Below are 14,706 nucleotides of genomic sequence, written 5' to 3'. Positions count from 1 at the left end.
AGACTAGCGTCCTTAGTCTTGATGGGGCCAGAAGAAATTGTGTTATAGAGGCCAGTGACACTTGGATTCTTATAGGAAGGGCCACTTCAGTGCTGAGGTTGAAATCAGACAAAGCAGGGAGAGAGTGGGGAAGAAGAACCCCACACGCTCATCTCCAGCCAGTGCAGCAGGCGAACCTTGGAGGTAGAGTCTGTCTGAATTAGCCTCCTGCGGCAGAGAGGAGGGCAGAGAATGGAATAGGAGAGAAGGGCAAACAAATGGGCAAGAAACAGCCTGATGATGCTGAAGGAGAAGAAGAAAAAGAGGAGGAGCAGGAGATGAACAAGGTAAAGGGGAAGAAGAGGGGGAGAGGGAAGAAGGTCAAATCAGCAGTGACATTCTTATTTATTTATTTATTTATTTGACACAGAGAGAGAGATCACAAGTAGGCAGAGAGGCAGGCAGAGAGAAGCGGGGGAAGCAGGCTCCCTGCTGAGCAGAGAGCCTGATGCGGGGCTTGATCCCAGGACCCTGAGACCATGACCTGAGCCGAAGGCAGAGGCTTTAACCCACTGAGACACCCAGGCGCCCCAATCACCAGTGACATTCTTAAAAAGACGTAGCAGCGTCTGCTGATCGTTCAGGTGAAAATATATTATTTTCCCCTAAACCAGTATCTCATAACATCATGAACACTCCGCCTATTTACACACAGGGCCAACCCATCTGGAAAAAAAAAAAAATCTCATTCAGTCTGGCCCTTAGGCAATAAGAGGGTGGCACAGGAGTGTACTGAGGCAAGTATGGGTTTGGGGAGAGGAAAGCGTGCCCGGCGCAGGTTCGCAAAATGACGCCTGGTAGACTCAGGGATCCGCACCCGAGACCCCGCCCCATGGGAGCAGCCCCGGGGCTCTTGTGTGTGGGCTCCGCAGGCTGACCGTGTGCGCGCCCAGCATGCTGCTGATGGTGCTGAGGCTTGGTCAACTATTTGAGCGAGAAAAAATGTCATCAGAGGAGAGGATTTCGCTCACAGATTTGCTCTCACACCTTGCTTCCCGGCCCTGCTTCTTATTCTGCCAATCTTAAACAGCAGATCACAGGAGGGAGGCTCTAAGAGACTTGCCTTTGACCCTTTGGCTGATGATTTTTTCTGGTGCTAGGTCACTGGGGGTTCTGGAAGCTCAGTGGCTTCATGCATTACATTTTGGGGGAGTCTCAGAATCTCTTAATTATGCAAAAACATTTACGTACGTGTGCATTCTCCTGGCTGAAAGGACTGCCAGATTTCCCAAGTACTTTAGAACCACCGTGAGAGCTGCTGCTGTGGACAAATGTCACCAGGTTGCTCATGATGTCGCCTTTTTGAAAAGAGCCACCAGTCCCACCCCAAGAGGAGCTGTGTGTGTGCGGACGCGGAGGTTCTCACGCAGTTAATGCGATGGTGGAAACGTGTGTTTGGAGTAACTGGCAGTGTGCTAGGTGTTTGATAAATATTTCCTTTTCTCCTCAACAACCCCGAGACATAGGGGTTGCCATCATTTACAGATGATGAAATGGAAGCTCAGAGGTGTTAAATGACTTGATGGAAATCCTATGGCTAATAAATGAGGGAGCCTAGATTCGAACCTAAGGCTATATGGTCTCACGCTTGATGCTCTTTCTGTGACATCCTGTTGCCTCTCGCTGCACTGTTTGATGACGAAAACTAGAGCTGTGGTTCTTGTTGCCTCAGCTGACACCCTGCTCTCCATAAATCCTATGAGAAATCTTACTAGAATGTTCTAGCCCAAATTAGCCTCTCTTTTCTATTTCTCCTTAGCACATTTTACCTCTATTTTAACACTTGTGATTATCTGCTTTGAATGTGTAATTAGTTACGGTTTATCTTTTCTCCTCACTAGAGGGTAAACATCATCGTCGTCGATAGCACGCATTTACAACAGAGCTATGCGCTTTATATCCAGTTCTTAGGAAGTTCCTTTGGGGGCGCCTGGGTGGCTCAGTGGGTTAAGCCTTTGCCTTCAGCTCCGGTCATGATCTCAGGGTCTTGGGTTCTCAGGGTCATCGGGCTCTCTGCTCATCGGGGAGACTTCTTCCTCCTCTCTACCTGCCTGCCTCTTTGCCTACTTGTGATCTCTCTCTGTGTCAAATAAATAAATAAGATCTTTAAAAAAAAAATAAAGAAAGCTCTTTGGGTGGCCTTATTATTGTCATTTGCATTGTGCAAATGCCTTATACAGATGAGGAGACTGGAGCCTGCCCAGGAGCACACCACGAGTATGATTTGGGATTCAAGCACAGGTCTTTGTGACTCCAGGAATCAGGCTGTCAACCACTCTGTTCTTGGCAGGGACTACATCTTCCTTATCTTTGTATCTGCCTTTCAAGGTCTAGCATCCTGCTCAGGAAATGTTTATGAAGTTGGACTTTTGTTAACTACCTACTGTGTGACTCAGAATCTAGGATGTGACCTACACGAGGGAAAGTCAGGCATATATGTGATCCTGGGAGATATGTAGTGTCCAGAGCTCCCTCCTTGCTCTCAGGGGAACCTGAGGATGAAATGGAATCCCTAAGAAGAGGGAGTCATGCCCGTGACGGGAAGAGATGACAGGGAGGAAGGGTATGTTTTGCCCACTGTAGAGCCTCAAAAACTCTTCATTTGAATATAGTACAGTTTAGGAATCTGGATATCTGGGTTGTTTCCATTTTGGGACCATTATGAATAAAGCTGCTATGAACATTTTTCTATGAGTATTTTTGTGTACATATGTACTCACATCTCTTGGATGTATATCTAGGAATAGAGTTGCTGTGTCATAGACTAAATTACATTTAATTTTCTTAGATACTGCCAAAGACTTTTCCAAAAAAGATGGCTCCATTTTGCTCTTCTACCAATAATACATGAGTCCTGGTTTTGCTATACCCTCCCCAACACTTGGCATTGCCAGCCTTTTTAAAGTTTTATTCAGTCTGGTATCACAATGCGATTTTAATTTGCATTCCCTTGATGAGTAATGGTTTTGAGTATCTTTTCATGCTTACTGGTTGTTTGGTTATACTCTTTGAAATAGTACTCAACAATAAAAAAGAACAAACTACAAATACACAAAAAAACATGAATAAACTTCCAAACCACATGTTGAATCAAGCAGCCAGATGCAAAGAAGAAGTACATAGGCCGTGGGATTCCATTTATATGAGGTTCAAGAACAAGAAAAACTAATATCAGGTCACGGAAGTTAGAAAAGTGGTTACCCTTTGGAAGAGAGACTGATTAGGAAACAGCATGAGGGGACTTTTGTGAAATGAAAATTTTATTTCTTGACTTGGGAGGTGTTCCCATGGGCATATACATGTGTAAAAATATTTTACTTCATAAAATGTATTAAAGCCTCTGTCAAGTGAATTCACTTGAAGAAAGAAGTGAAGGAAGCTTGGGTCACCTCTCTTTGAGGCTATGATCAGGGAAGGCAATGCCTGTCTTCCAGCACCCTTGCGGTCCCGCAGCTGACGGAAGAATGCAGCTCAGCTCATTGACCTACCAGTGCTTGGACTCATCTTACCACCCTTCCTCCTTCCACCAGGCAAGAATATGCCTTAAGAATTTCCTTCTCCAACTGAATATGTCTTTAATTCTATTTGTAAAGATGATCCTTTCCTTTCCAATGGGAACTTTATGGGAATAATTCAGTTTGCTGAGTTCTTCAATTTTGTTTCCACAAACTCTGTTGAAAACTAGAAAGATGGGCTCTGGGCATTGGGATAACTTGTATTGATTTTTTTCTCAAGGCCTAATCTAATTCTGTTATTCTATAGTCAGCTCTGTTCTTTTTCTGCAGTAAAAGGAGACCAGATACTTTCTTGCTTGCGCTGAGACAGTATCTTATGTATCCAGGAAATATCTAACTTTTGGATGGTACTGTTGTTGAAGTCACTGGCACTGACCCTTCCCTGACATTCCCCCTTTTCCTGATTGATCTTGCCCGAGTGGGAAGCTGATATAAATGGTGATGAGACCTACATATATAGCTAAATCCTCTTTGGTTAGCTATGATGATAGGCAAGAACACAAGGTTGTTATAAAATATACATTTTAGACTTCACCTCTATAATCTCCATTCAACGCGTCTCTACTATGTTGTGGTTTTGTGTAATTTTAAAAATATATGGTAAATTACATATGACATAAAATGTATCATCTTACCCATTTTTTAAGTGGCCAGTAGCAAGAGTCAGTACATTCACACTCTTTTTCTCATACAAGCATTACCATCATCCATCTCCAGAACTCTTTTCATCTTGCAGAGGGAAATTCTTACTCATTAAAACAATACTTGCCCATATTCCCCTCTCCCCATTGTATATCTCTACCACATTTTGTTTATTCATTCGTCCATGGGTGGACACTGGAGCTGCTTCTGCTTTCTGGCTATTGTGAACGATGCTGCTATGAATGTGGGTGAGCAAATATCTGTTTGAGCTCTTGCTCTCAATTCACTTGAATATAGACCCAGAAATTGCATTTGGGAGCATATGTTAATTCTTTTTTTTCATTTTTTGAGGACCTCCACAGTGTTTTCCAAGCAGCTGAACCATTTTACATTCCCACCAACAGTGCACAAGAGTTTCTATGTCTCCACACCTTTGCCAGTACTTAGTTTCTGTTTTGTTGTTGTTGTAGTTTTTGCCCCCCCCCCTTTGGGTAGTAGCCATTCTAATGAGGTGGCACCTCCTGGCAGCTTTAACTTGCATTTCCCTCTAATTAATGATATGGAGCATCTTTTCACGTGCCTGTTGATAATTCGCTTATCTCTTCAGAGAAAGGTCTATTGCAATTCTTTCCTCATTTAAAAAAAAAGCTTTTGTTTAATTGTAGGAGTTCTTTATATATTCTAGGAAAGTTGTGTTTTCTCATGTAATTTTTATAACGATAGAGTGACTCCAGGTGCCTGGCTGGCTCAGTCGGAGGAGTGTGTGACTCTTGATCTCGGGGTTGTGAGTTCAGGTCCCACGTTAGGTGTAAAGATTACTTAAAATAAAAACCCTTATATTAACAACAGCAACAACAGAGCTGAGGACCCTGCAATACACATAGAGAAGTGAACTGGCAATTCATCTCCTAAATGAATATTTATTGAGCATTCCCTAGGAGTCTGAAGCTATTAAGATCAGTGCAGATACAGTTGCAAAACAGGGCATCTGGGTGGCTCAGTCAGTAAAGTTTCTGCCTTTGGCTCAGATCATGATCCCAGGGTCCTGGGACTGAGTCCTGCATCAGACTTCTTGCTCAGCGGGGAATCTGCTTCCCCCTCCCTTTCTATCTCTCTCCCCTGCTCATGCTCTTTCTCACTCTCTCTCTCTAATGTCTCTGTAGTTGTGTTTAGCTGGAGTAGAGCAATTATTTTCTAAAAAATTATCTGTTTTGCTAGGCTGTCTTTTTCCTACTTTGGCTAGAGAGAACAGACTTTTGTTGGGACTTCTTCCGTTTGTGTCCTTTGGTGTTTTAGGGTGGCTAGGTGCTTCCTTCTTACCCAGTCTGGTATACATGAGACAAAAACGAACCGCAGGGAAGCCACTGCCCTGTTGTCTGAGTTCCAAGTTCCCTTGAAGATCTGTCTTCTTCTCTCCACCTTTGTCTTTATGTGTCGTGTCCAGGCTTTTTAGCTGTACTTAGCAGGAGGATTAGGGGAAATATGTCCACTCTGCCTTTCTGGAAACAAAGTTCCTCTGCAGTGTTAGAAACATTAGCTTATTTAAATACTTGCTGTATATTCATGAACATGCCCTGGGAGCTTCATGACTCGCTCCAGAGCCCATCATCTGATCTGACAGCACACAGCTGATAGGACCTCACCATTCTTGTCTGCCACTCACACCACCCACATTCGGGGAACTCCACTGCGTTCCTGTCCCTACTCCTTGCCTCCACAGATGGTGGAGTTAGGTATTCGCTTCTTTGTTTGTTATTTATTTCTCTCTCTCTCTCTCTTCTCTCTCTAATAAGTTTTATATCTACATTTTGCTGCCCTCTTTCTGCATGCCCACGCCGTGGTGATCTCATAATGGTCTGCATGGGGACGTCTGGTCTTTAGGATGACCCCTTTGTGCTACATGTTTCATGTCACGTCTGTACTTGTTGATCTGTTTTGTAATGAAACCATTCTTGGAGATTTGTGTTCCAGAAGCCAGCAGGCGCAGGGCCCAAACCTGTTGACAATGCACAGAGTCTCTTGTCAGGCCTTCCTCCTCTCTTTGGCGGGGCGTCAGCAACAGTGCTTGGCAAGACTGCAGTTTTGTCATGGACCCGCCCAGTGGAGCTGCCAGCAGGTGGCCCGAAGCATTTTGCTGCCTGTCTGATGGAGCAGAGATGACGCGTCTGAGCAAGAATGCTGGATGTTTGATTGGTCTGGGCTTAAATGATCCTACAGTGTAATGGGGTGGGAGGGAAAGCGAGAACCTTCAATTTTCCATTGGTGACTTGTCATTATGCAGACGTTGTGATGCTCATCTCGAAGGGAAGACCTGGTTCTGAGGGTCACCGGAGCCATCTGGGGCCTCCTCATGAATAAAACATGGCATCCGACTGCAGTGACGCAGCCAACACATGCATACGTGCAGAATCGATACTTATTATCCTGTCAATTAACAAGGAAAATTAAACAAGATGTTAGGCTTTGTTATTGCTAGTAATCCACTATCCGCTAAGAGGGTGTGGAAGTCGTTGGTTCATCCGCGGGTTTTAATACCCACAGGGTGAAGAAATCAGGCGAGAATGCTCAGCTCCACAAAATACGCTTCCAGCGATCTGGCTGAGAAAGACTGAAGGAATTGTTCATCCTGGCAAGGAAGTGCTCGCTTGTATTTCCCAAATTGGTAGCTTATGTGGGAAAAAGCTTGCTTTCAAAGTCATCCGAAAGTGTTTAGCCATGTACCTTCAAACTTTTAATTTATTTTTGAATAAATAACACATTTCCATCCTTTCAACCAAACATCTAGAAGGCATCCAGTAAAACACCTCCTTCCCATTCCTGTGCCCCATCTGTCCAGTTCTTTCTTCTCCCAGTTATAACCACCTGAGTCTGAATTAGTTACAAAACCTGAGTTTTTTTTCCTCAAGAAAATCTTATGCATGGTTTGCATGGAGAACCGGGAGTGTTTTAAGTCCTTTAGGAGACGAAGCACAGAATGAGTGGAGACATGAAGCCCTAACTTTAACACCAGGTGCCCAGCAGACACATGATAGATGGATGGTTTTCCTCCCTCTCCGTCATATACCGTGCTTCTTTCAGAGCTCTGTGCCTGCTGCCTGAGTTCTGATGAGCCACTTTCTGTGCTTCTGAAAGTCAGAGAGGTCATGGCATTGCTTAGCTTGATAATTGGGAATATTGTGAGCCTTCACTATTGTCCTAGTGGAGTTTGGGGCTGTCTCCTCCTCTGACCGGGTGATTAGTCCTCGCCTGGCTGCTGTGTTCTGTCTACTCTTATCTACTCCTGCTTCCCCCCAGGGAACTGGAGTGCTCAGTCTTCACTCAGCTCTTTGTTTTTCTCAGTTTATGCCTGCAGCTCACGACTTTCCAAACCCAGTGGAAGCATTTTTCTATGCTGGTGTCAGAGTTTGAGACTAATCTGTACCGAAGAAGTAAAATACAATATGGTCTAAGTCTCCACTGGTGCTTCTGTCTCGAGGAGAATGTGATTTAACCTGGAAGACTTGGATGCCCAGAATGCTAGCAATATCTATGAATATTTTTAGCACTTTTGTTTTATCCTATTTTGGATCACATTCTCACCATAAGGTGCATACGGGTTTAAAAAGCTATCATGTTGATGAAATTGTTCTTTTAAAATTTAAAACAGCTGGCAACATGTCTTCCTAGTGGCCCGTTCGAAATTGGACAGATACAAATAAAGATAACCAAGTTGTAAACAGAAATATCCAATCTTGAGTCCAGCAGAGATATTAATACACCGGAGAATCTATTTGGAGGATTCTAATTTCCCTAACAAAATATATTTTCTCCTGAGCCGTGACTTAGGAAAGCAAGCATCAGCACGTTGCCTTGAACTCTTCAGCCCCTGTCATGATGATAAATTGTTACATTGCAAGTCAGCTTGAGCAAATCCCACCACCAATTTTAAATTGCTGAGCCCTTTGTAAGTTTCAGGGAGCACAGAGTACCTGAAGTAACACCCACATAAAAGCAGTTTCCTTCGTTACCTCCAACTGACTAACATTGACATCATCCATCAGCAAAAATTCCTATCTCTTTATACAGTCTGAGATTTCTTCTTTCCAAATATCTAGTTTAACACAAGTGTTACTTTTGGAAAGAATGCACTGGAATACATTTTGTAACTATTTCTTCATAGTTGCATGAGTTAGAATAGATGCTTGTTTTTTACAGATGGTTGTCCTCAGTCTTCCCATCCATCCCTCCCTCCATCCATCCATCCATTCTTCTGTCCATCATTCATTCATATAGTCATTCATCGTTTGACATTCAATAACCAGCACAGGTTGGGTGTCAACTGTGTACCAGACAGCGGTGCAGGGGTTGAGGCTATACAACGACACTGTACCAAGGCTGGGGGTGCAGATAAAGTCTCCACACTCCTGATGCTTACACTTCAGAGGAAGAGACAGACAATAACAAGCATGAAAATTACTGATTTGGATAAAGGAATCTGATACATCATTACAGAGTAGCACAGGGTGACAATTTAGGTGAGGGCAACTCAAAGTTGGGGGAACAGAGATGGCTTCTCTGATGATACTTGAACTGGGCCCTAAGTAATGAGAGAGTCAGCTGTAGGAAGCACTGGGGGAGGAGTTTTTCAGGCAGAGGAAGCAGTACGTGCCAGCTTTTGAGATGCCGAAAGGAGGCTGTTGGGGCTGGACGGCAATGACCAAGATACTGCCATGCATGGTGGAAGGGACTTACTCTGAGGCCAATGGGGGGTTGTGGAAATGTTTCAGATGAATTAGAAGGTGGAGAGCAGATGACAGTGAAGAATGGATCAGGTTGGTATGAAAACAGGTGGGGAGTTAGGTTGGATACTGTTGAGATGGTTGACCTATTGTCAAGATCAGAAATAAGGCATTTATACCAGGTTCACAGACACTGAGGTAAGGCACTAGTCTTTCCCTTCAGGAAATACTTGTCTAGAGCAGAGGACCGGGGCAGTAAATGATGACAGCAGTGCCCAGAAGGTACAAAGTGCATTGAGAAGGACCAGTGGCTGGCTCTGCCTGGGGAAGTACAGGTGGCTTTGTGGAGGAGGTATTCTTTGGGCTGAATTTCAAAAGGGGAGTCAGGGTCAGCCAGACAGAGAAAGGCATTCCAAATAAGAGGAATAGAATTTGCAAGGGCACATAGGTACGGAAGTTCAAGGTGTGACTAGCCTCAGGCTCATGGTTAAACTGTGTGCGTGTGTGTGTGTGTGTGTGTGTGTGTGTGTGTGTGTGGACACATGCATCAGGAATATGGGATATGGCTGCAGATGGGCCAAAGCCCAAGAGTAGCCATTAGAAGCTCACATGGCTCCTGGGGCCAGCCAGGCATTGGGTAAATGAGTGAAGGGAGACGGAAGGAAGATCATAGGGAATGGTGGGAACTTTGTCAGCCTGAAGAGCGTAAGTGCTCTCTAAAGGGAGCAGAATCTCCGCAGCTCCAGCCAACAACTACAGGGGAAATGTGGTCAGGACTTCTGAATTACTCATGAAGTCTGAAAGCAAAAAATCTCTTGAATTTTAAATGTTGACCATTAATTCAAATGCTAAAGCATTACGTGGGCTGAAGAAAACACCTGTGAGTTAGGTGAGACTCTGGGCTGGTGGCTAGCAACCCATGCACTGCTGGCGAAGGACTTGCCTTGATTCCATTTTGTGCTTGGAGGGGTAGTGCAGAAAAGGTACAGCCCGATTAAATTCAGTGAACAAAGCTACCGACTTCCCAGCTAGCCTGTCTAGCAGCATCAGAGTCCAGCAATTCATTTCCCAGGGGTGAAAGAAATACTTACTCTGTAGTCAATAGGGTTCTTTCTCACCTTTTGAAAATAGGCACAAAATCTGGGGTGATTGGAACCCTCATTGCCCAATATAGTGACTGCTAGCTACTTGTGATTATTTAAATTTCAATGTAAGTCAACTAAAATGAACAAAAAGCAAAAATTCAGTTCCTTAGACATACTGGGCACATTTCAAGAACTTGATAGCCACAGGGGGCGAGTGGTTACCATACTGGCCGTACCAGATCCTGAATGTCTTTATTGTTATAGACGTTTCTGTTGGACCGTGGTGTACCAGGTTTTAGGTGACAATTGACGGAGATGCTGTTCCGTAAGGAAACTAACCCCACTCAGAAAAATGAACTGAGGGAGTATATTTAGTGTAGACCCAAAATATTTTTAAGAATCTATCTTCAATGTGTCTTTCTAAAGCTAATTTGGTATTGTGTTATTTTGGAAGGGGATAATCTGAAATACTTGCAGGATTAAATAGTCTTCATGTTTCCTTGGCACTTCTACCCTGAATGGTTTCGTGTTTCAGAATTTCCAAACAGTTGTAGCTGAGCAAGTCGAGACATGCCCAGACTTGGGGGCCATAGTACTAGTATGTTTGCAGCAGTGAATGGAGTTGGTGCTCTTTTAAAAAGTCTCTGAGAAGGGCACCTGGGTGGCTCAGTGGGTTAAAGCCTCTGCCTTCGGCTCAGGTCATGATCTCAGGGTCCTGGGATCAGGCCCCGCATCGGGCTCTCTGCTCAGCAGGGAGCCTGCTTCCCCCTCTCTCTCTGCCTGCTTCTCTGCCTACTTGTGATCTCTGTCTGTCAAATAAATAAATAAAATCTTTAAAATAATAATAAAAAAAGTCTCTGAGAATGAGGAAAGACATGGATAGCTATTTATCCAGCAACTATAAAATGCTTAGTAATCATACACTGTCACTGAGAAAACAGCTTAAGTGTTTAAGAACTTCTATTCCAGCTCAGAAACACCTAGATTCAGGGGGTGGCTTCACCACTTAATATCATTAACATCAAAGCCCTTGCTTATTTTCCAACATTACACTGTGAGCTGAGTATGTTTGTTATTTTCATTTTTAAAAGGAGGGGAACCCAAGGCATTGAGGGGTTAAATTACGTTCCCTAGTCACATGGCTAATAATTGTTGTAGATAATAAAAGTTGCAGATCTAATTCAGATAGTCTGACACTAAGGCCAATTTTCTTTTTCTTTTTTTTCTTTTTTAAAGATTTTATTTATTTATTTTATTTAGAAAGAGAGAGAGAGAGAGAGCAAGCGCAGAAGTTGGGGGAGTAGGGGTAGAAGGAGAGGGAGAAGCCGACTGCTGGCTGAGCTGAACAGGGAGCCTGACTCGGGGCTCGATCTCAGGACCCCAGGATCATGACCTGAGCCGAAGGCAGATGCTTTGCTGACTGAGCCACCCAGGTGTTTCTAAGACCAATTTTTTTTTTACAAAAAACACTCCTGTGCTTCTGATCATTGTCAGTTCATGTAACTTAACTGTGCCCTGGTTTTCTCATCTGTAAAATAGGGTTAATGTTACCCACCTCACATGAGTTCCTGCAAGGATAAAGCTCGTGACATGGCATCTGCCAGCTTCTGTTGGATGTGATCACTTTTAAAGAAAAGCATTCCTGGGGCAGCTGGGTGGCTCAGGTCTGCTTTCAGCTCAGGTCATGGTCCCAGGGTCTTGGGATAGAGCCCCGCATCGGGCTCTCTGCCCAGCGGGGAGCCTGCTTCCCCCTTTACTCTCTCTGCCTGCTTCTCTGCCTACTTATGATCTCTGTCTGTCAAATAAATAAACAACAACAACAAAAAAAATCTGAAAAAAAAAAGCATTCCTTAAGAGAGTTTTTTAAAAACTCAGTCTCATCATAAAATAAAGATACTTAAACAACAAAGCTATACTATTTTTCCTTTACTTGATCAAAGTGGCAAAACCCCCAAATTTGATAATATCTTAATGTGGCAATGGTAGGCAGTAGGGGGTCCTCCTAAACCCTGATGGTGAGTGTCATATAACCTGTAGTATCTATGAATTTTATGAAAATTATGTCTTTTGATCCAAGAAACCCACTCCCAGGAATTGTTCTTTTAGATATGATCGCTAGCATGCTTAAAGATGCATCTTTAAGAATATTTATTGCTCTGATATTTGTTGTTGCAGAATGTGGATCTAAGAGTGTATTTATCCTTTAGAAAAAGATTGACTTAACTAGGGTTCCACAGACTTTTTTGTGTAAAGGGGAAGATAGCAAATACTTGAGTCCTCTTGGGCCGCCTGGTCTCTGTTGTGTGAAGGCAGCCAGAGGCAATATGCAAACGAAGGGCCACAGCTGTTTTCCAAAAGGAATTGATTTACAGAAACAGGTGGCTTACTGAATTTGACTTGTGCGCTCTCATTTGCTTGCTCCTGACCTAAATAAATTATGGTATGTCCACATAGGGGAATACCATTCAGCCATTAAGAAGAGTATAGACATGGGATGCCTGGGTGGCTCAGTCGGTTAAGCAGCTGCCTTTGGCTCTGGTCATGATCCCAGGGTCCTGGGATCAAGTCCCACATCGGGGGCTCCTTGCTTGGCGGGGAACCTGCTTCCCACTTCCCTATGCCTGTCACTCTGCCTACTTGTGCTCTCTCTCTCTCTATCAAATAAATAAACAAAATCTTAAAAAAAAAAAAAAGTATAGAGCAACCTCTAGGACCTGTGATTCAGTGGAAAAATCAATCACAATGTAGAAAAACACTTACAGAGCCTCTACCACGTGCTAGGCGATATTCTAAATGCTTTCTTCCTGTGTTAACTCATTACTATTCACGGTTACCCTAGGAGGCAGCTGCTACCACTATCACCCCCATTCTAGATGAGAAAATTAAAGTGGCATACGTTAAGAAACTTGATCAGCTTCCCACAACCAGTACGTGTTGGAGCCAGGATTCAAACCACAACTTGAAAGTCAAAACCAAGCCCTCTTCCTATCACATGCTGCCTTCTAGAACAAGGTATACCAGGACAGGATGCTGTACCTTTTATATATACAAACAAATGGGATTGCATCAGCTCTTCCCAGCTTATTTTTCATGAATAGCTCTAAGGAAATTTTTAGACCTTTTTTTTTATTTGGAAAGAGAGTGTGTGTGCATATGTGTGTGTGTGTGTGTGTGTAGAGGGGGAGGGGCAGAGGGAGAAGGAGACTCTAAAGAAGGGTCCACACCCAGTGTGGAGTCCTACATGGGGCTTGATCATGACCTGATCACTTTGATCACCCTGAGATCATGACCTGAACCAAAATCAAGAGGCAATGCTTAACCAACCAACTGAGCTGCCCAGCAGTCCCTAGACATTTTTTCCTAACTCCTCCTTCCATGAACCAATTTTCACCTTTTTGGGGACAATACTGCCCTGTTGAGAATGAGTGGATCATGGGTGTACTTAACGTCTTCGTGCACCATCTCTGGAAAGATCTGTATGAAAGCGAGAACAGTGGTTGCTTCTAAGGGTATAGTCTGGGAAGGTCAGAAGTGGGAGACCTTGGGTTATATTACTCTCTACAAAAAAATGAGGAGAAAATAAAGGTACCAAATCAGATAACCATGTAGTGAAGGAGGGAGAGAGGCCCCACAATGGAGCACTTGCTGTGCTCCCCTCATTTGTCCCCGGCTGGCTGTGGTGTAGGAGCATTAATGAGGTCTCTGTGTCCCTGGGAGGTCCTCGCTTGGAGGAGCACTGCCATTTCTTACATCTAGGGTGAGAGTGTGTTTGCCTGGCTTCATGGGGTCAGTTGGCAGCCTCTCCTTCCCTTTTCCGCACAAGAGGCTTTCATGATTCCTTGTTTCTCACAGACAATTCCAAACTGCAAGCAAGAAAGAGATTTTTAGTGATTTAACGTCTTCTCTCCTGGAACCCAGAAATCCTCTTTGAAGTCATTACAATGAGATAAAATTTCCATTCATTCTTGGTTCCCCAACAAACGAAGGCTTCCTTGGACCCAACTGTACATTTTGGGGCTCAGGAAGGAACAGGGGCAGGAAGAACTGCTTAGGACAGGACAAGAATCTTCTAGATTCTAAGCTTTGCTCTTATTTACTAAGCCACACTTCTGATGTCAAAACTTTGTGTCGTGCCAGCATGGGCCCCACTAATGACCAGTAGTGAACAGGTCATGAGTGACCCCTTAGTACATGTGACTCAGTGGAGGGTGGACACCAGCATTAAAAAACACATGGAGGGGGCGCCTGGGTGGCTCAGTGGGTTGAAGCCTCTGCCTTCGGCTCAGGTCATGATCCTGGGATCCTGGGATCGAGCCCCGCATCCGGCTCTCTGCTCAGCAGGGAGCCTGCTTCCTCCTCTCTCTCTCTCCACCTGCCTCTCTGCCTACTTGTGATCTGTCTGTCAAATAAAATAAATAAAATCTTAAAAAAAAAAAACACATGGAGAAAGAAACAAAACAAAAGACATGAAGTACAATGGAATGGAACAGAACTGAATCTAGTAAAAAATGGAGTGTCTTGTGTGGTCAAGGTAAGACTTGTTTTGTGAAACTCTGAGTTCAGTGACATGGGTGCACTGAGGCACATTCAAAACGTACTTACTGTTCGGAGGGCCTGTCCCAGGAAGAGAAGAGCCCAGAGCCTTGAGCCATCACCTGCCGCTTCTGTAGAAATGCTCCCCCTCCAGGCATCCTCTAGACCATCAAC

The sequence above is a fragment of the Mustela lutreola genome, chromosome 2 (assembly GCF_030435805.1).
Source record: "Mustela lutreola isolate mMusLut2 chromosome 2, mMusLut2.pri, whole genome shotgun sequence".
In the NCBI taxonomy this organism is placed as follows: domain Eukaryota; kingdom Metazoa; phylum Chordata; class Mammalia; order Carnivora; family Mustelidae; genus Mustela; species Mustela lutreola.
This window is presented reverse-complemented; position numbering follows the sequence as displayed.